Source organism: Dermacentor variabilis, chromosome 6, assembly GCF_050947875.1.
Source record: "Dermacentor variabilis isolate Ectoservices chromosome 6, ASM5094787v1, whole genome shotgun sequence".
Taxonomy (NCBI): Eukaryota; Metazoa; Arthropoda; class Arachnida; order Ixodida; family Ixodidae; genus Dermacentor; species Dermacentor variabilis.
The window spans coordinates 155,946,286-155,967,770 of NC_134573.1; positions in this window are offsets into that span (position 1 = coordinate 155,946,286).

Below are 21,485 nucleotides of genomic sequence, written 5' to 3' on the forward strand. Positions count from 1 at the left end.
GGCACGGTATAAGCAGCACCTATAGCGCGTCCTGTAGGGTTGTGAAACTCGTCTTTGTTCAGTGTAAAGAGCTTACTGCAGTTCCGGAAGGTCATTACGCAGTTTTCACCGAGATAAGTTTGTACTACTTCCTCCGTGACGGCTCACTATAAAACGAAGTCTTAGTTTGCGCCCGTCTTGACAACGCGGAAGCTGTCTCTTGAAACGACATGAGCACGCGCCACTTGTTTCAGTTTGTCGATAGCGGCCATTCATGTCGTTGAATGGGGCCGCCCGTTCCTGCAATGCACACACGCTGTGAAAAACGACAGTTAGCTGAACAGAGTTTCTGTGCCCGCATTCAAGATGTCTAGCACGACAACTTTCAGGCTATACATACGAACAGGTGATGTTGCTCAATCCGCTTGAGTCTCGTTTATATCTCCAGGTACAGGCTCTGGGTAAACATCTGAACGATCTTGCATCTGCGCTCGTGCGCTTTTAAGAACAGGTCGCTTAGGTGTTGCTTATAAATCCACTTGAGTCTGATCGGTGTCTTCAAAGGCGGACTCGGTGTACATATGTAAAGCCCCCTGGTTTTACGCTTTCACGAACAGGTGGCTTGAGGGATATCTAACTGGTGTCGCAAGTTCTTTACACGGAAAGGATTAGGCTTTAGGAGTTTTCTCGGTGCAGGCGAGGGAAATACAGAGAAGTAGAAAACCAGCGTTCCTGAAATTTTATCCCGCAGGTATAGCAAGAATTCCTCTGTCTTTAAACAGCCTGCCGCGTAAAAATTTCACTTGCACTTCTGGTTTCAATAGCACGTGAACTTCTAAAGCAAGTTAAGTTTTCGCATCTTCGTTGAAAAGCCCTAGGTGACAGAGACATGGAATTAATTAAAGAAAATATGGGTCTGAACTCATAAAGGAGTTCTTGCGCAAGAACTACTAATAGCAAGTGCCAGTTAATCATCATGCCGAACATAATTTTAGTTAGGGAGGCTGAGCAAATGAAAAGTGTCCTTCGTAAAAAGAGCTTTGTGAACTTGGCCCATGAGGATATAATTAGAGAGTAGTCTGTATGCTATAGAAGTAACGTAACAGACGCTGTTCTGGACTCGGGATAGTATTTAGGCAAGGAATCCTTCGCGCCATCTGGATGAGTATGTCCGTGAGTAGGAGTGAAAGATAAAGCGTTTATTTTAGATAACTTGCATATTGAAACAAGTCGTCAGATTCTATTCAGAGCTCGCACATGTCGGCAGACATCAGTAAGCCCATGTCTGCAGACGTCAGGACCCCCTAAGTAACGCTCAGCACAACTCTCACGGCACCGAAGGTCCGCTTTTAAAACGTTCTTCTTCCCTAGTTTCCTACACAGGGAATTCGACTCCACACGATGGGTGTGGAGTCAGTAGAGGTGATCCAACCGAAGGAGCATATACGCTTGCAGTTTGCGGCACGATCTTCGTCCGTGTTACCTGCCGCCCGCTGTCGCCGCGCACATTCCCGCTACTGTTAACGACGGTGTTCTTCGTAGGCCCGCTTTTCTTCCGCGGTCCTCACCGCACGCGGCCTACTCATTGCACGGGTGGAAGGGAACTCAGATAAGACTACGTGGTTTAACTTTTCTTATTACAATATTTTTTTTACAATACGTTTACACACTTCTCGCAATTAAACGCAGCTGCGGCATACCCGGCGATACGCTTGTACTTTATGCCTTAGCTCTTTTAAACTCTGGGATGGCCGCCGTGTTTTTGCCTACGCAAACAAATTGCCAGAACCTAGCGTATAACAGCTCCGCTGTAAAAACACGGCGGAAGATACAGCCCTGCGGTGCTTGGTCGTCAGACATCTGTGGACCGAATACCCGTAGGTCTCGCAACTTTATCTCGAATCACGTTTTCTAAATCTCTTTTTTTTTTTCGTTAAACAGCTTGGTTAACGCTAGCTTGGACACACAGCATAACGGTGCTCGGAATATTACACAAAGAGTTCAAGTGCGTCAATGTAGTTCGCACTTCGCCTGTGTGCTACGTTTCCATCGTATAACTTGTTTTCCCGTGACGTCATGAACGCAGCTTCTCGCCGTTCTAGTATCTGAACATGGAAGCCGCGATGACGCCAGTGCGCAATACTGACACGCGTACTTTGCTTCGCTGTGCTGACGGTGAACGCAGTTCACCGGATTATCCCTGAAATCGAGTTGTCGCTCGGCGCGAAACGCTCCTTTAGTGCTGTCACCGTTTCTTGTTTACGCAGCGCCTCGAAGTGCTGTTAGCCCAAGGTGACGGCCACTATGACGTCTGTGCATGCTATCGATATACAAACACAAAGAACACCCTGGAGAGCGAGATAGACGTGATGTCTCGTGAAAGTTTCTTGACGAGGTTATTTTTCCCCTATAAAGGTCGCGCCTAATTATGTTGGGTTTCATGCCGCGACACTAAGGGGATAACCTACAATTCTCATTTCGCTGACGGGAGTCAGCAAGGAGCAACAGCGCGAAAAAGAATGAAAATGAGTTGTACAGGCATATCCAGAGTCCTCTGCGCCTTTCCTTCTTTTTCTCGTTTTCTTTACTTGCCTTTGTCCAATGTCAGCACACCACATGTTCAAGCACTTCATATTGACTGCAGTTGCATACAGAACGAGGAAGGGAGGGAGGTGATCAAATTCACGAAAGAATATCGGACAGACATTAAGAAATAACAGCGAGGAATATGAAAGGAACTTATAGTTGAACCTCGAGGCATGTACGCACATTGCTTTTTTTTGTTGTTGTTTTTCTGGTGGGTCTTTACAGTGAATTTCGACTCGACGCTATCAAACTTGTTACGCCATTACTTTAGTGTGTTCTTGCTGTAATTCTTATTCCCGCTTTCCTTTCTTGTGTAGCTGAACAAGTCGTATGTTGTAATGGTTAACTGTACCAATATTTTCTTCTGAGCGACTCAAGTCCGCTTGAGTAAAATTGTTAACCTCGTGAAGAAAATATGCTTAAATGTTATTGAAATAGGAGTAAATATCTTAACCAGGAAATATGGTTAGTTTTGCGTGCCGTCGAGAAGAGTGAAGGCGTTTACAAAAAACAAAAGACAAAATAACAACTCGATCTGACGTTAGCAAACACACTACTTCTTTCTGCAGTGCGCAACTTATGGTTAATGAGGAAATGTGACTTGTTGGTGGATATTTTTTAAAATATTGAATGAGACTGTCATGCTTGTTTTGTCAGATTGTCATGGGAGAAACATATATAATTACGACAGCACACAAGCGCAAGCCAAACGCAGGAAATAAGTCAAAAACATAAAAATGACATACTGCAATTGTATGACGGCCGCTAGTTGAACAACAGCGACCAATTTGCTTCTGTAGTAGTATGAACTTGAAAAAAAAAAGTATACAAGGGAGGTTTGGTCGGGCAAGCAAGCTCAAACGTACAGAAGCACAAACTAATCCGGAACGGGACCGACGGCGTCGACCACGCTAAGCACTTCTGAAACTTCTTTCAGACCTTGTCGTACGATGTTATTCAGTTTGTCTGTCGATCATGCGGCTCCTCCGTAATTAATAAAGTCCAAGTAGCGTGAACAAATGCGGTGTATGTTTGGGAGTTTTTCTGAACGGGATGAACCGAATACTGCAAGATGTAAGAAGATTATTTTTTTTGACGCCTCAGCGAATATGAATGCGCCCGAATAATACTTTATCTTGCCTCTGAAGTGCTCTATAAATCTTTTGGTGGACGCTACACTTTGCAGATTATCCATAAATTAACACCTAGGTGAAAGGATATCAACGACGTATAGCGCACGGCGAGGAGCACCAAGAGGGTCAAGACGGAGTCGTATCTTTCGCTTCTCCACCACTAGGTCGCGCCACCTACGCAAATGAATACCACTAGAAAACTATAGAATCACACACATAACTAAAATTTTATCCTTCATCTCAAAAGGAACTTGTTCGCCCGCATCTTACGAATGTTTACTCCAACCAGCACCATACGACACAGTTCAATACTTACTGCACGTAATATTTACTGCACCAGCTATTGGCATCAATGCTGCGAATTGTGGGCAAAACAGCAGCTTTTTCATTATGTGAACTGCACTCGGCATATGCAAGTCGCCTTTTTTTTTGTGCCTACAGCTGCTCTTCCTTTCACATCCCATTAGAAAACCTATTTTGCGCTATGACTGGTCATTTCCCACAACGTTGCCCGAATAAACATTGTTCTCCCTGGTATTTTCGATCTATCTTCGATCTTCTTCGATCTACCTCCAACGAGCACGACAAATTACTCCACTCCCCGAACATTAGAAAATGTACAAACGCCAAGCCTCCTGAACAGCGGCATTCTGTTGTTATACACAAGAGTGTAGAATAATGTGTGCTCTCGTAATGGCTTCGAGGCGCAGTCGAACGAACCTGGAACAATGCCGGAACCCTTTAATACATTCTGCAGGAACCGCCATTAGCGCTGCCTTAAGTTTCGATCAGTTATGAGCTTCCACGCTGTAAACACGTTCGGTAAGTACGCATTTGTTTCAGAACACGGTACGTTCACTTTCGCCCCAAGCTTGAAATAATGAAAGACTATGCAACGTTGTAGCTACAGCAGCCACGCGGTCCCACCAGGTGCACTCATCGATTACTCTCAAGAGCCGTGCACCTTCGCATAATTGGTTACATTTTCAAACCTTCGCATATTTGTTTACATTTTCAAAGCTTCGCATAATTGGTTACATTTTCCCGCACCCCTACATCTTCCTTCTCTCGTCATCGTCACCCACCAAGCACTTCTTTCTTCCGTCTATTTTTCCATCTTCCCCTTCCCCCAATGCCGAGTAGCTGGCTAGAGGAATATACCTCAGGCCGACCTCTCTGCATTTCGTATCATTAAGCTTCTTTCTCTCTCTCTTTTTTTCTTTTCCCACACCCCATCAACCAGTACAGCAGGTGCGCATAAATATGTTGTTTACCAACGCATCCCGGAAACTTTCCGGACTCGTCGAACAACTTAGAAAGGACGCTAAAGAGAAAAATTATCAGAGCCGCCCTGTAACGAATTATCGCCTGATAATAACATGGAAAGCCATTGTTATTGTGATACGGATGGTAATCTTGGAAAGATGCCGAAACGAATGGCGTGTGGCGAAGCAGCCCTAATGCATCCACGCCAACTTGCCTTGACGTCATGGATTTTGACGGCATTCGCTCGGGTCTGTGTCAGGTTCGGCCGTGATACTGGACACACGCACGAGGCTCAGTGCTCAAGTGCCTACTGGCCGGTCTGGCCAAATCGCGTGCATTTAAAACGATCGCAAAACGCACCACCTGCCGGCCTGGCCGATGACAACGGATATAACACATTCCTTCGCCCATTCACGAGGTATTATCGTCAAGAGAACACAAAACAAAGCTTTTTCGCACGGGACAGTTGCTTGCACGTTGACTGGGGCACGTATCGCACAATATGCTTTCGTACTCGAGTGCTGCGGCGCAGGTCACTATGTATCTGTGGGTGTCCCAGTGGTCCCGAAGTGGCATTGCGGTACGCAGTGTGACTCGATGATTGAGCTTCGCCGCGTCCGTAGCTCTGGTAGCTTAATTGAGCGTCGCTGGCATCAAGAAGTGGCGTATTCGAAGCGTCCGCAGCCGAAGCAGATTTACTGTTAGCTGATACAGTTATTAGGTCGTGCAGAAGTGATCACGTGCGGGACCTCGGGCGTCTTCGGCGCCTCAAGCTGCTGTGGCACTACGCGTACATGGTCATGGTGCCTGTTTCAGTCACGACCGTGTGGTGACCGTAACGTCGTCGCGAATCCCTGGTCGGACAGTACTCTAACTGGTATTCAGGTACGACCAGGCCTGGAATTGCTGGCGTATACGGTTTCACCGCAGACCTGGACGATTTTGCATTTTTTCGGATGCTTTGGGCCAGCTGAATGGACAGCAGTGTCGTTCGTAAATCCGGTCGGAGCAAGTCCAGCGTTTTCTTTTTCAGCTACCGGCCCCTGAGAAGTTCAGTATGGCCACAGCCCGCCACGTCGTCTGTTGTTGTTGGGTAGGACCGCAGTATCCTTGCGATCTGTGTGTGCAGGTCACCGGACTCGCCTTTCTTCAGCTTCTTGCTTGATTGTCTGTATTGCTTGCTCCGCCACTCCGTCGGACGCTGGGTGGCATCGGGGAACAAGTAAATGCTGAATATCATTCTTCTGCAAGAAATTCTTGTATTCATCACTGGCGAATGCCAGTGATGAATACAAGAATCCATTATTTAGATACGATCACATCAGAGAGGCCTTGTGCGACGAACATCTTCCGAGGGCAGTCTATGGTAACTGCTGCCAACGTTTATGTAATTCTTTAGTTGTAATGATAGTCATTCCGAGAACTGGCACCGCAAAAAGAAAACTAAAGAAGAAGACAAAAGAAGAAGCGTGGACATGAAAATTACGTCATGACCATGTTGTCGTGTCTTTTTCGCGTGCGCTTTCCTGCTGAGGCGCCATTTTTTAAGTATGAACCCACGCCCACTCATCCAAATGTCAGTTCTTAATCATGGAGTACATTGTATTTTGCAGGAGCCAAATGACTGGACTTGGCAAAAGTTTCATAACCGCTTAGCTGAGCAACAGCAGCCCAAATACAAAAATGCTTTTGAAATCTGTTACACGTACCGACGACACGTACCGACGAGCAAGATTATATACCTTCACTTTAAATTTAACTTCAGATAATCAACCTATTCGGCAGAATCTAAACACATTTACTGTTTCTCTTTCTATAGTATCTCTCTAGTGCCTGGCGGCATTCACGCTAACATTGTTATAAGTGAGGATATGAATCGGCGTTCAGGGTATCATTCTCTCGCTTGACCACTGCGGAACAAAACTATGTGCAACACTCGCGTATTTTGTCACCAATTTTGCTCACTCTTATCCCGAAAGAGTTGCTGATGATTAGATTTCTTCTAAGTCGATAGAGAGATTTATTCATTAAAAAAGAAAAGCTGGGAGGTCGGCCTCTAAGAGAGGAAAAGATAGAAAAGGCGAGGCAGAAAGTGAGCATGACGATAATACGAAGATAGGAAGCATTATAAACGAAAAACAACGAAAATAAATATTAGAGTTTTATATCTTGCGCAGTTCACAATCTCTGAAAGAAGCCACAGTAGCCTCGTAGGCCTGGTACATGGACTATTTTATCCACGGATTAAAAAAAGGGAGAAAGAAGAACGGCCTTTGCTACACATAGACAACCGGTCATGTTCTAGGCCGAAATGCTTCTAGGACGCAGCATCATATCCGCAAGTTTAGTTTGTGTGCTAAAGGCATTAACAGGGAAGAACTTTAGTCTGTGAAACTCATTTATGGTGCTACTTGGCAATCATATGGGGAGTTCCTATCCCCATCACTACGTTAAATATATGTAGCAACAAACTTATCGTTTTGTATAGCAAGCATCACATCTTAAACAACTGCGGACATTCTTCATTCGAAGGTGCAGTGTGAGTCGTACTGCGTTTCAACGGCATTTTTATAGATTTTCGCGCACACCGCACGCTCGTTTCTCTTTCTTTTCCAATGTTTCAATAGCGACACTGTGCGCACTGTGCCCGTTACCTACGCGTACATGTACATCTCGGAAACCCACATAGAAATTTATTTTTCTTGCTGAGTACATTAGCGATCAGCTTCGTCTTTGTCGCAATTTACGGCCACGCTGTTTTTTTTCTCTCTTTTGTTTATCCGCAACGGCGCTCTTAGTACTCTTCGCTCTTCCCTTAATATGTTTATTGTTGCGCATTTTTTACGAACGCGCGTTACGCAAGGACACGTTTCACATGGTAATCAAAGCGAGAATATGTTGCGCGCCGTCCACTTAGCTGTTAGCGCCGATGCACACTGAAACCTGGGCCTTGCTTTCGCTTGTTAATGAAGGAAAAATAGCTTCACAATGTAATTTTCACATTTTTGTTTATCAGTCTTTGCGCGATATATAGGAAGTGCACATTTTTGTTTCTATAGAGCGCGTAGCAACGTTATAATATGCTATGGGGTGCCGAAGAATGCTGCGGGGTTACAGGGAAGGACTTTTTGAGAGGCAATATTGATGCTTATTGAAGCCTTAATGTCACTGCAGCACTTCGTTTTCCTTTGCCGAGAGGAGAATGAAACTAGCGCCAATAGTATTCAACGACAACTTCGTTTGGTCATACAGGATGCCAGTCACTGAAGGAAAAAAAAAACGAAAATTACACTCGAGGCACCACGGCATCCGCAGAAAAGCACGTATTGCGCAATCCCCGTCTCTTTGTCTGCTCACATTCCTGTCGGGCACGACTTGTTGCCTGCATGCGAAAAAGCACAAAAAAAAAAACCTAATAAAACGCTCGCCAGCTAGCAATGACTCGTAGGACGCTTACTTCCCACGCAAACAACTCGATTCTTCCTAGCTTAAGCCCCCTATTATGTAAGCTAGAAAAGAAGGCGCAAAAGTGGAGGCAGGGGGAGAAGAACGCAAAAAAAAAACAAAAAAACTACGTTTGAACGCCTCCGCGTATTCACCCGTCACGAGATCGTGTTTGCGTTAACGAGGTTGCCTGGCATAGTTTTTAATGAGTGCACTCGATACGGAGCTGTTGTTGGGCGTCTTTTGATAAGCGTCAACAATTTCGACGAACCCCGTCGAGGAATACATGCTCATTCGCTTTGAAACCGTTTATGTGTTAGGAGAGTGCGCCTGATTATGTTTGTGTTATCGATATCGATCGCAGTAGGCACAAGCTGCAAAATAGAGATAGAGTTAGCGAACATACCAAAGATGTGCGAAGGCCCAGAATTTATTTTTTTTCTAAGTGAGGTACGGGCTGTTATGAGGTACAGAGACTTGCGTACAGTCATGGCGTTCTGAAATTGATTGGCTGCATTTCGACTCATTCAAACTTTACATATATACCGAACAATGGCGCAACTTGCTTTTCGCAACAGTAAAAGCGCGCGATAGAGCCCGTTAAAGACCTGCCAAGCAGATTAATTGCATCGGCCTGTTGAACGAGACGAGCCAAACGGAGCAACATTCGCTCCGTTTGCGTCCACGTTTCTCATTATTAATCATCCATACATTCCCTGAAAACTTTGTAGTTGCTCATTCCTGTTAACACGTGTCTCGTGTATTTTTTTAAATTTTGGTGGAAGTCCTTAGAGCGCTAATAGATCACCAAGCATGAGCCACTGTATCTCACATTTTTCTACCTATTATGCATACCTCATGGCATTTTCCTTACAACCAGTCAGCATGCTTTTGGGATGCATACGCAGGGAGTCCACTGATATTTAAAGAAAATTTCAACATTCTAAGTCATGTTCTGCTTTTCACAAACTCACCTTTCCTTTCTAAAAGGATGGACCTATTCCCGTGGACAGACTAACCTCTCGCAACTTTCGCAAATCTTCCAGCTCAATGGCAAGACATCTCTATCTTCTTTTGGAGCGTGCCAACAAAGCGGGAAATCTACAATCATATCTCAAGAATATTGGAGTGCAATGCGAACAAGGAATTCCACAAAATAGAAAATCCGAGTGCGGAGCAGTGGGAGAGCGTGCTCTCCAGCGGCGACCCTAGCCTCCAACGGAAGCTGGTGGATCATGCCCGACGAGCAGCCACGCTCAGTGGTGCCCTGGAATAGGGGCGCCAACCATGCAGGCCAGAGATCTTCACCAACCAATAGAAGATCAAGGCATCCGGCCCGACCGCTGAATTACTCTTTCTAGAGTAATAAAGTTTACTTCCTCCTCCTCCTCCTGCCGAACTGTCTAAAAATTTCTGCGCAACCTGCAAAATCAAGATTCGAAATGCAACAGCTAGCTCACATTTTCGTCACCGGCCGTCTCGTAATACTTCAAAAGTGTCCCAAATGGTTTGATAGCGGGTGAAGCAAAAAAAAAAAACGCGTACAACGACAGTACCGTCGGACGTTTCAAATACTACATTAGGCCATCTTTCAGTATCCTAGGATTCTTTTTATTTTTGACGAACCAGCAGCGAGAGATCGTTGGTCAAGCCCGATGTCCTAAGCGTACTTACTGCTATGTTAGGAGACGGTGGTAACGGTACCTAAGACAGGACAAGCCAGCCCTCTGCAGCCACCAGCAAAACCACCAGCCCACGCTGAACTGGAAGCACTGACAGAGTCTCAAGGCGAAACAAGTGCAGCAGGGCAAAGAACCACCCTGAAACAAAGCGAAGTATACAGATAACTGAGCAGTTTCATCCAATCGCTATAAGAGGGAAACATTGCGGAAACCAGTCATGGTAAGGTTAAAGCATAGCGATGAGACAGCGGGATGGTACCACGGTTGTATAACGACGGAATAAATGCACAAAATGTGAAAAGCACGAAGAAAATGCAGTGATAAGCGGTAACAGGGGCTGGGCGGTGGACAGGACATTACCGTACTCAGGGAGGAACGGCAAGAGGAGAGAAATAAGGGAAACGGGAAGGTAAACGTAAAAATTGTAGGTAGCGCAAATATTGTGCGCGGAAATACCCGTTGCTGTGCGCGTTATCAGTTGTAGTAAACACTAGGCACAGTGTCTGAACGGCGTGAATATGACTCGCGTGGCAGTGCCATCCATTTCAGAGAATCACGCAGGGCCATCATGACAGCTCTCAGCGTTACCCCTCACTCCAACACGTTCCTCTCACTGGTTCGCTGACGCAACCACGTCCTTGCACGAAACTCTGTGGAACCATCGTTCGTGTGTATTCCACTTAATTTTTCCTGTGTACTGTTGGGCACGTTTCCCCTGGTTTAGTTTTTTTTCCTCCTTTTTTTCCACTGCGCTGGTTAATGCATTTCTTGTGTACCCTAGACGGCTGCATCCTAACGCTCACGCTCTGCCCAAGCCCTGTTGCGAGCAAGTCGCAGCACCAGAATCCGGGGGAAAAGGCTGGAGGTTCAAACGTGGTTAAGGCATTTTCTTTTGTTCCATTGATTTTTCTCGAATTTATTTAGCTAATGCTCCTGTTGGTCATGTCCACATGAACAATATTATTACGGGACCATCATTACATTTAGCGATAACTGTAATACAGCAGTTCCAGCTGGAAAGGGCTCTTAGAGGAGTACCGATGTCACATTTTAATTTATCGCTGTTTCCTTTTTTTTCGTTTGGTGAACATCTTGAGTCTCGAAATCTTAAAGAAATATCGAGCCTCTCAGGTTGCCCTCAATAATTTAGTAAAATTGGTTGATGGGTTTCAAGACCGAAGATCTGAAAATTATTTAGTAAAGTACAGCTATTTTCGGAACCAGTTTCTATTTAGTTTCTCAGGAGGTGCATATGTCGTGACGTCATAACAGAGAAGGTGGCCACGTGGGAGCCCAGCATCGCTACGTTTTGTCACTTGGTCTGTAGCATCTTATGCTGCAAAGCCTGGTCGCACGACGTGTCGCAGCATAGCAGACTACCAATCGAGCCAGAGCGAACCTAAAAACACCGAGATGTCCTCCTACCGAACATTTAGTCGTGGCCTGAGTAAAAAGCTAGAACTGGGCGAGCTGTGGTGTAGTCAAGTGGCGTGGCATAATGGACACAACTGACCATTAGCCAACCACTAGGCAGGGAAGGGAAATTCCTTAGTCAGGAAAGAGTGTGCGACCGTTAAGGAGTATAGAAAGAGAAGTTTTCATCTATTTATTTTATTTATTAATACCTCGAGGGTCCAAAATAGGACATTACATGAGGGGTGGGCATGGAAAAGGCGGGATTAGAAAGATGGAAATTAGAAAGATGAGTCGAAACACTCAATGGCAGATCTAAAGCGTGCTGTATCGCGGATGAGTGCAGTTTGTCTGGGAAGGCCATTCCAGTCTCGGGCAGTTCGGAAGAAGAATGACTGCAGGAACGTAGTGGTGCGGGCTTGTGGTGGGATTACGGAGTTCGGATGGCCTGTTCGACGAACACGATGAGCCAGCTGAACCAGCTGGCTGTCACGGCGTATGGAATAAAAAAAAAAAACCTGTGATAGAGGCATAGGCGAGAGATGCGACGACGAGAGGCAAGAGGCGATAGGTCTAGTTTAGATTCTAGTGATGAAACGCTAGTGCGATATGCGTAATCTTAAAGAATAAATCTAGCAGCACGGTTTTGAACGCTTTCAAGGGCTTTAGTGAGATTTAGTGGTATCACAATCGTACCGCTCTCTTACTACCCTTCAATAAAGAAACCCTCCAGCGCTTCTTTTAATTTCGCAATGCTGTTCCGAAACCTTCGTGATTTTGTGTCGCTATTCTAGGCCAATGTTTTACCGCATTTGCTGTGTGCGAAAAAAAAAGTCCGGTGCCATTGGAAAGCTGCACATACTCTGACTGCATATATTAAAGAAAACATGGAACTATCGGCATAATTTCAAAGGCTATCAAAGTACCCCAATTCGTTTTCGTTTCCATCTTAAACAGCATCTGTAAGAGTTACTTTATTCAGACTTCGAAACGCAGCCTTGGAACATCTGCATGCTTGTAAACCGGCTATGGAGCGATGATCCGTCGCCGATAAGTGGTTGCTTGTTCCCATGTCAGTTTATGCTCACTGTACGCGGATCGCAACGGGTTGCATCAAGCAGACTAGCAGACAAATTCTGATGCATTTCTCTACCCAGAAAACCTAAAATATTGCTGTCGACTTCACGTTGCTAACTTAATACGCCTTCATGTCCGCATATTTTGCATGAGCGTTATCGCTTCCTTCCTATTTTTTTTTTTTTTACCCTTATGGCACTCACCATATTTGTAGCCGCACGGACGAGAGAACAACACATGGACGAGCACTGACTGCCTACAAGAGGTTTTATTGTGCGTATACAAAAGTGTTTTCAAGGTATAAATTTTGTTCGCACTCAATAAAACATTTCGTTGGCAGTCAGCGCTGTCCGTGTGCCTCCACAGCAATGTTCCTCCATGAATGCATCGAACCAGCCAGCTGGCCGCCAGGCCCTATTAAATTGTTTATCAGGCCTCCAGCTTTGCAGCGTTAAAAATAATTCAAGCACTCGGTTTCCTCTTACTTCCTTCGTCGTAACTACACAAATAATTTTTTTTCTTGCCTGTCTAGAGAATATGAGATCACTAAGCATCTTAGCGTACCTCGTATTCCATCTTAGAATGGCTCGCCATTCTAGGTATTTCATTGCAAAGCAGGTGAGACCCGCTGGTTAGTTCCCTGCTTAACCTGAACGGGCCAAGCCAAACGACAAAATGTTTTCTTTTTTTTTCATTTTTCATTTCGCACACGCAGCAGACCGACGAATCGCTCCAGTACTGAAAAAAAAAAAAAACTTTGCTCAGAGTTCACACTGCGTCAACGAGAATAATGACGGACTTTATCGCAACGGTAATAAAGCTTCAAGAAAAGGGACTGGAGGAAGAAATGCGGTAGAACTAGCTCGGGTCTCTCATTTAACAATGCTAGGTCGAGGCTTAGTCGTTGCAGCGTGTACAAGCGCCCGTAAGACCTCCGGTGAAAAGAAAGCGCGGGAAGGACGTGAGGGAGGGTTTGATGAGAAAGCCTTAGTTAAGTTGAACCTACTGCGCCTTAAGCAGACACCACCAGTGACTAAAAAGTACTTACTGAAACAGTGTTCTCCTGCCCCTACATTTAGTTGAGGACGATTGATGTTGGTTTATAACATTGATACGCGACCGTGACGGGACTGGAAATAAACGCGCAGCTTGTTCTTTAACTGCAAGAAGGGGAAGGTACTGATATCAATGTTTGTTATTAATGATATATAAAATGAACCTAGGTTAGTATTCACGACTGTCTTTCTTTTTGACCGTCTGTGACCACGACAGCAATCCTGCCAGTTAATAATCCTTGCAATGAAAGTGAGCTGCATAACTTCCTCATGCCCGTTGTACTACACCGTATTGCACGTTACCCTTAATCCATTTCCAAATTAGCTCGAAATAGATTACGTAAAATATTCATCCAAGATATAAAGCCAATTGCATATGGAAAGCATATGGTTCAAAAACATTTTCCCGTCACTTTCGGAAAAAAAAATTGCCCTAAGGTAATCTAAACCATTGTGTCGTCAATGATGACGAATAGTACCCTAGATCTGTGTTTATAATAACGCGAGATCACATAATAATGGAGGATGCAGTGTCAGGATTTACCCTGCCAACCAAATTTTGTTACATCTGCTTCAAGTTTGGACAAGTGAAAGCGGCTTTTACACAGCAAACATTAGAAGACGGTTACTTTGTCGTCGTAGATGGAGGCGTTGCTTTCAACGCTGAACCGCAGTATTTAATCTCACAATAGTCTTTTTCCAATTTCTCATATGTAATTTTGTAACAAGGAGCTAATTAATGCGCTATTGTATTTCTGGGCTACCTGAATGTCGCAGAGGAATCTGCGTACCAGACAGGCCTCGTGCATCACGGAGCCACACCCTATGAAGAAAGGAGTTCTCGTGAGACTGCTTAATGAAGTCATAGCTCGTACCCCGTTTTACTCCGTGTTACAAACATTTTCAACTCGTCGGCGCAAAACGCTCACGTTGCTGAATGTGCATAAACAGTACAAAAACGCTGACATAACGGTTGCCAGAAGTGAAGTTTAATCCGTAATAGGAAGACGAGGCTGCTTGAAGTATCCGAGAAACTATGACATACACCACCAGTCTAAGTGAGTTCTAAGTGAGTTAAGCGAGCAGCTTCAGCTTCGAGCTCTCTGCATTTTCTATTTTATTTTCTGTGATCTCTGCAATCAGTGACAAGAAAACTGGGGGACGTCGTCCTCTGCAATGGGGGACCCAAACCCCGCCCAGCAGTTTTGTCCTGAACGGCCAGTTCATTATGCCGGTGACGTGAGTGACCGCTTCGACCCCAGCATGGTCCCGATTGAGTCATCTGATGGCTCCTCTACTGATGAGATGGGCTCGGACAGCGATTTTACCGTGGTGTCAAGCCGACGCCTGAAGAGAAAGATACGAAGAACATCACCGACCAGTCGCCAGGCGACGAAAAAGGCAAGTGGCAAGCAATCATACACTATTGCATATGTACCAACAACGACAACAGACAACCTCAACTCACTGAACAGGCAGAGCCTGTCGGAATATTTTGAACGAACTGCCCATGGTCACGTAGAAGAAATACGTATAAACGCTCGAAAGAACATTCTCTCGGTGGAAGTCAATACACCGACCATACTGGAGACACTGAAAAACATCACTCAGTTGGGAAGCATCCCTGTTCGCGCATTCCCCACATACGGCAAGGAAGCGACGACAGGCGTCATCTACGATGTGGACATTGACATTACAGACACTGACCTGGCCAAACTACTATCATCGTCAGCTCCTGTGCTCAGCTTTCACCGTTTTGGACGTTCCCGATGTGTGAAATTAGTGTTCCAATCGGAAACTTTGCCAACACACGTCAAGGTTGGATATGTGAGGCATCCGGTACGTCCTTACGTGCCGAGGCTTTTACAGTGTCACAGGTGCATGAAACTTGGGCATGTCAGCGCAGTTTGCAAGGGTGCAATAACATGCAAACGATGTGGTGGACCTCACGGAGACAGCAATTGCAACGTTGCTGCGAAATGTCCAAATTGTTCTGGTGCTCATGACGCAACATCAAAAGAGTGCCCAAAGATCAGGAAGGAAATGGGTATTCTGAAGAAGATGGGTAGAGATCGTTCCACGCACAGGGAAGCGGCAAGGGCTATCCGCCACCGCAGACGTCGTTCACGAAACCGACATCAACGGGATCGCAGCCCTCCTCGCGTTGGAGGGACGACAGCTCAAGTGCAACATCCACCCCCTCTTCGTCTCAGGAATGAAGAAGCACGTGCCTCAAAGCCTTTGTATGCCGCGAAAGTGCAAGGCGACCCATCATCGGCACTAGCCACATCGGAGACTCAGTGGCCCTCGTTACCGTCAAGGTCTGTGGGAACGCCCTTATGCACCGCTCCTACACGTACTGAAGAAAACGAAAAGATGATTGACATTGACGTCACGAGTATGGTGAAAAATTTGATGGGCTCCATGCGCCGGATTCTTTCCGGCCTAAATACCCCGGCTGCCAAGGCTGCCGTGCAGCTACTTGAAGTCTTGGAACCACTGCTAGTGGTTCTTCACTAAGCAAGTATGGCGATAATGTTTGAAGAACGGATGCGTCAATCGTTTGTTATGCAATGGAATGCTCGCGGTCTGCGTGGTCGTTTGTCGGATTTCCGACAACGGATATTTAAATACCAATTTCCAGTTATTGTTATCTGTGAACCTAATATGGATTCTTCTTTCCGTATTTCTGGTTATGTCCAGATGTGGTCTCGTAACGACCAAACCTCGAGCAAAGTATTAGTTTGTATACGTCACGACCTGGTGTATTTCAGACATGACGTCCCATCGCATACTACTAATGATTACGTATGCCTCACCATAAAATACAAATGTCGCACGGTTACAGTGATTGGAGGATATATCCACCCAAGAGCGAGGATCGATTGCTCGCACCTGATGTCTCTGCTGCAAGCATCGCAAGGCCCTCATATTGTGATTGGTGACTTTAACGCGCACCATCCCCTGTGGGGTAGCACTTCGATGAATTCTCGTGGCAAATATTTGGCTGACTTTATGTGTAGTCGGGGACTAAATGTGCTCAATGACGGGTCTCCTACATTTATTCGTGGCACGTCCTACAGCAGTTGTCTTGACCTAACGTTTGTATCAAGGAGCCTTCTGTCTTCAGCATCCTGGTCGACGGATCTAGAGACTCATGGTAGCGACCACCTCCCCACTTACGTTCACTTTAGCTGGTTTCGCCGTTCAGCCTCACGTTGCATTCGTCAAACAGACTGGATTGCATTTAAGACCTCTGTCGACACCGCCTGTCAGAGTATGACATCTCCATCCGAAATAGAGGACATCATTGCCTCTACCCTGCGGGACAAAACTAGAGAAGTCAGCATACCGAGGCACAGGTCATCGGTCGACATACAATATGAGGCCCTTCGTGCGATCCGTCGCCGCGCAGAACGGCGATACAGAAGAACAAAGTCACCGTCCGATCTTTCGAGCAGTCGCCGAGCTCAACGACATGTTCTTCGACATCTGGAGAAGCTTGACAGACAGCGTTGGAGGGCTTTCTGTGGATCCCTAGATCCAAGACAGCCTCTATCTAAGATATGGCGGGTCATACGAAGTCTCCAGGCAACTCCACAACAAAGACACCCATTCCATGCGGTGGCTCTACATCAACGCCGGACCGAATTGGAGGTAGCAGAGGACTACTGTAAACTGATTGTGGACGCGTCTAATGCAGTGACTTCATCCCTTGTCACCATCGCACCCCCGTCACCTGATGAGCGGCTCGAAGTACCGTTTACGATGCAAGAGCTTGACGCTGCGCTTTCAGTTTCTCGACGCTCCTCGGCACCAGGACCAGACGGAATCACGTACGCTGCACTCTGCCATCTTGGCACCGAATCACGGCGTCTTCTCCTATCTTTTTATAATACGACGTGGGAGAAAGGAAATGTTCCAGATGGTTGGAAATGCAGTCGCGTTGTAGCGCTGCTTAAACCGGGAAAGTGCCCCAACGAGCTTTCCTCCTACAGACCGATCGCCTTAGCCAGTTGCGTCGGCAAAGTAATGGAAAGAATGGTTTTGTCAAGACTGGAATGGTTTCTAGAGAGAAATAATTGCTTTCCTGATTTTATGCACGGATTTAGAAGAGGCCGTTCTTCGATTGACGGAGTTATCGACTTGGTCTCCACTGTTGAACAGGAAAGAAGTCGACGTCGGTTAGTTGGAGCTGTCTTTCTGGATATTAAGGGTGCATACGACAATGTACTACATTATGCAATCCTTGATGCACTGGAAGATTTAGACATCGGTGGCCGACTATATACATGGATTGTTAGCTACCTCAGTGGCCGCACGGTGTATATGTCGACAAGTGATGGCGACACCGGACAGTACCATATACACCGAGGTGTTCCACAAGGGGGAGTTCTCAGTCCAACTCTTTTCAATGTTGCATTGATTGGCCTTGCATCCGAACTTCCTAGCACGGTAAAGATTAGCACATATGCCGACGACATATGCATATGGGCATCTGGAGCCACCCGTCCCCAAATGCGTGCTAGGCTTCAACGTGCAGTGACAATCACAGCTAAGTATCTTCGGCGTCAAGGCCTCCGACTCTCAACTGAAAAATGTTCTGTGATTACGTTCACGCGAAAACGAATGACCAGGTATCCGATCATTGTTGACGGCGTAGCGATACCTACGGTTACACACCACAGATTCCTTGGCTTAGTCATAGACCGGGGATTATCTTGGTCAAGACACATCGCCGCACTGAAGTCAAAGCTGAAGACTTTTGTTCACGTCCTTCGCGTCGTGGCAGCAACAAGATGGGGCCCCTCGGAGTCGTCATTACTCCAATTGTACCGAGCACTATTCGTAGGGTATATACGGTACAGCATGCCGGCGCTCTCAAGCATGGGACTTAGTTGTGTGCGCGCGCTCGAGAGCATTCAAGCTCAGGCATTGCGCACATGTTTGGGCCTCCCACGATGCACGTCAACCAATGGAACAATAGCGGAAGCTCGTGCTTGTCCTATTCGGGTGTACTTGCTCTGCGAGCCTCTTCGAATGTACCTCCGCGTGTTGACCCGACACAGGCACCATCCTCTGTCATCGCTCCCTACCACACACCCAGGTTCCAGCTTTTCAATGACTATATCGCGGCATCAGAGTGTTTTGCCGTCGAGATTCTCTCCCGCCTGTATTCCGAGAACACCCCCGTGGGTTCTGCCTAAACCTGTCGTTACATTGCAGATCCCTGGAATTACTAAAAAGTCTTTCGTTGCATCTATTGGCCTCAGGCAACTCACCTTGTTGCACATTTCTACAGAGTACGGAGATACTGTACATGTGTATACCGATGGCTCTGTCACACCATATGCCTCCACTGCAGCCTTCGTCATTCCACATATGATCATCGCTCGCCGGTTTAAACTAGACCATAGCTCAACATCAACTGCCGCAGAACTTGTTGCTATCCGGGAAGCACTTCGATTTCTCTCCGAGGAGCGTCCTCACGCATGGACGATATTCTGCGATTGCAAGCCAGCTCTGCAAACGATTGACTGTGTCCTCAGACGGGGCCCGTATCATTCTATGGCTATAGAAATTACAGAGTATCTCGACCACGCAACTAGAAATGGCCACAATGTCACCTTTCAGTGGATACCGTCACACTGTGGCGTGATAGGGAACGAACAGGCAGACGCTGAAGCAAAAACTGCTTTAGATAATGCTTGTGAAGTACGCATTCTGTTCTCACGAACAGACACAAACGCCCTACTTCGTCGCGTAAACCACAACTCTACGTTGGAACACTGGGCCCAACCTGATCGACGACACAAGCGATTACACAAATGGGACCAAGAAATGCGATTTCGTATGCCTCAAAAGTTCAATAGAAACCACACGAGCATGGTGCACCGGATTCGCCTTGGTGTCGCATTCACCAACCGTTATAGAAATATGATAGGTGCCAGTGATACTAGCCCAAACTGTGAATGCTGTGAGGTGCCAGAAACACTTGAACATATATTTTGCGTGTGTCCCGCGTACGCGCAAGAACGACAGCAACTTGTCTCTTCCATAGCAAACATCCATGAGAGACCGCTTTCGGACGAGTTTCTTTTAGGTCCTTGGCCTAATGCAACCAGCGCAGCCCTGGTCACAAGAGCCGCTGTAGCTTTTCTCCAAGCCACTGGGCTGGACGCACGCCTTTAGAGATACCACAACTCTGTGAATTTGTATATACGCATCTCTTCCTTATACCATCATCATTCATCAGCCCTTTCCCTCCCCGTCCCTTTTCCCCAGAGTAGAGTAGCAGGCCAGAGCAAGTTATAGCTCAGGCCGACCTCTCTGCCTTTCTGTAAATAAATTTCTCTCTCTCTCTCCAATCAAACCAACGTCTTCTATATGGCAGAAAGAATCGAGCCTCCTCATGCAGAAACGTCGAAAGTCCAGCGAACCATTTCATTAAATCGAAGACTACACACATGCAAGCAAACTTACTAGAGTTGCGGGAATATGAAATAATTAAGGGGCATAAAGGCGTCGCATGGCCACGGAGCGAGAGCAAGGATAATACGATACGTAACAGAACCTCAATAAATCAATTCCGCAGTTTTATCCGGGCATAGCCACAATCTGATTAGTAGGCACTCGAGAGTGGACGGCTTCGGATTGATTTTGTCCACCTAGGGGTTCTTTACCGTGCATTCAATGCGCGGTACAGAAGCGTTGTTCGCATTCCGCCCCCATTGGTATTGGCCGCCATGGCCGGGATCGAACCAGCAACCTCGTGTTCAGCACCGCGACGCCATAGCCACTGGGCGACCGTGACGTGGGTCAACAAACCTTTCAGTGAAGCGTGCTCTGAGATGTGTCATCTCTGTTTCTTTACGCGGCCCTGTGGAGCCTTCGCCGGCGATCGCAGACTATTGTATCCGTTCGGGCCATGGTGACGTGAGAAAAAAAAAAGAAAATACTAACACTGTTCTCTATTACAGGGGTGACTCATGCTCTGATGTAATTTCGAACCAGGCTTTACCAGCAGACGGCGTTCGTGCACCTGAAATCGCGGCGTTCGATCGCCTTGGACAAGCCTACTGACGACTGTGAGTTTCACTGCGCGTGAAAATTACCCAGCTGTTGAATCACTGCTTATAAATATTTGGGAAAAATGGCAGCGTTACTTTTTTTTGCTGACGTTATTGTATTTCTCGTTATACGTCTTTTGATTTGCCATCCTAAATTTCTTTCAGGAATTAACCGAGGCACTCCTTCCAGTGATTAAGCGCAGGCATACACAACGTTTCGGGCACTACTGACGTCAAGTTGTTTTCTTGCTCATGGGCGTGGTCCCGTTTAAAAGCTTCTGAACGTATTACAGCGAAGCTGTCAGCCTCTACTTGGTCGGTATACCGCGGTGCGTCCTCACGAAAAAAAGTATACCCTCAGCAATAACACAAAAAAAAAACATCTTCAGCGATTGAAGCCAGACGTGTGTGCATTCTTTGATATCGCGCATACAACATACAGCCCATCATTCGTTTCAACAAAGAACAAGAACAAAAACAGCTAGACCACATCATTCGTAATAACGCGCTGCTGATAACAATGCAAAACACGTAGCGCTCTCTCATTTCGATGGGGGCGAAATGCGAAAACACCCGTGTGCTTAGATTTAGGTGCACGTTAAAGAACCCCAGGTGGTCAAAATTTCCGGAGTCCTCCACTACGGCGTGCCTCATAATCAGAAAGTGGTTTTGGCACGTAAAACCCCAAATATTATTATTATTACGTAGCGCTCTCCGCATACGTTTCCCGGTAAAGATTAGTGCTGCACGAACTGCCGCAGCTTGGGAATCAGGGGGAGA